We start from the raw sequence: 1483 nt of genomic DNA, 5'->3' as shown, positions 1-1483 counted from the left end.
GTCGCTTCAACTCCATTCATGAAAGTGTTCAAAATGGAGACATAGAGATTTGTAAAGTACATACAGACCTGAATGTAGCAGATCCGTTAACTAAACCTCTCCCTAGAGCAAAACATGATCAACACCAGAATTCCATGGGTGTTCGATTCATCACAATGTAACTAGATGATTGACTCTAGTGCAAGTGGGAGACTGTTGGAAATATGCCCTATAGGCAATAATAAAATGATTATTATATTTCCTTGTTCATGATAATTGTCTATTGTTCATGCTTTAATTGTATTATCCGGAAATCATAATACATGTGTGAATACATAGACCACAATGTGTCCCTAGTGAGCCTCTAGTTGACTAGCTCATTGATCAACAGATAGTCACGGTTTCCTGGCAATGGACATGGGGATGTCATTGATAACGGGATCACATCATTAGGAGAATGATGTGATGGACAAGACCCAATCCTAAACATAGCACAAGATCGTATAGTTCGTTTGCTAGAGTTTTTACAATGTCAAGTATCTTTTCCTTAGACCATGAGATCGTGTAACTCTCGGATACCTTAGGAGTGCTCTGGGTATACCAAACGTCACAACGTAACTGGGTGACTATAAAGGTATACTACGGGTATCTCCGAAAGTGTCTGTTGGGTTGACACGGATCAAGACTGGGATTTGTCACTCCGTATGACGGAGAGGTATCTCTGGGCCCACTCGGTAATGCATCATCATAATGAGCTCAAAGTGACCAAGTGTCTGGTCATGGGATCATGCATTACGGTACGAGTAAAGTGACTTGCCGGTAACGAGATTGAACGAGGTATTGGGATACCGACGATCGAATCTCGGGCAAGTAACGTACCGATTGACAAAGGGAATTGTATACGGGGTTGCTTGAATCCTCGACATCATGGTTCATCCAATGAGATCATCGAGGAGCATGTGGGAGCCAACATGGGTATCCAGATCCCGCTGTTGGTTATTGACCGGAGAGCCGTCTCGGTCATGTCTACATGTCTCCCGAACCCGTAGGGTCTACACACTTAAGGTTCGGTGACGCTAGGGTTGTAGAGATATGAATATGCAGTAACCTGAAAGTTGTTCAGAGTCCCGGATGAGATCCTGGACGTCACGAGGAGTTCCGGAATGGTCCGGAGGTGAAGAATTATATATAGGAAGTGCAGTTTCGGCCATCGGGAGAGTTTCGGGGTCACCGGTATTGTACCGGGACCACCAGAAGGGTCCCGGGGGTCCACCGGGTGGGGCCACCCATCCCGGAGGGCCCCATGGGCCATAGTGGGGAGGGGAACCAGCCCATAGTGGGCTGGTGTGCCCCCTTAGGCCCACCCACTACGCCTAGGGTTGGAAACCCTAGGGTGGGGGGGGGGGGCAACCCACTTGCCTTGGGGGCTACTCCACCCTTGGCCGCCGCCCCCCTTAGGAGATCCCATCTCCTAGGGCCAACGCCCCCCTAGGGGAGCCTATAT

The sequence above is a fragment of the Triticum dicoccoides genome, chromosome 3A, assembly GCF_002162155.2.
Source record: "Triticum dicoccoides isolate Atlit2015 ecotype Zavitan chromosome 3A, WEW_v2.0, whole genome shotgun sequence".
NCBI lineage: Eukaryota > Viridiplantae > Streptophyta > Magnoliopsida > Poales > Poaceae > Triticum > Triticum dicoccoides.
Note: the sequence above shows the minus strand (reverse complement) of the source record.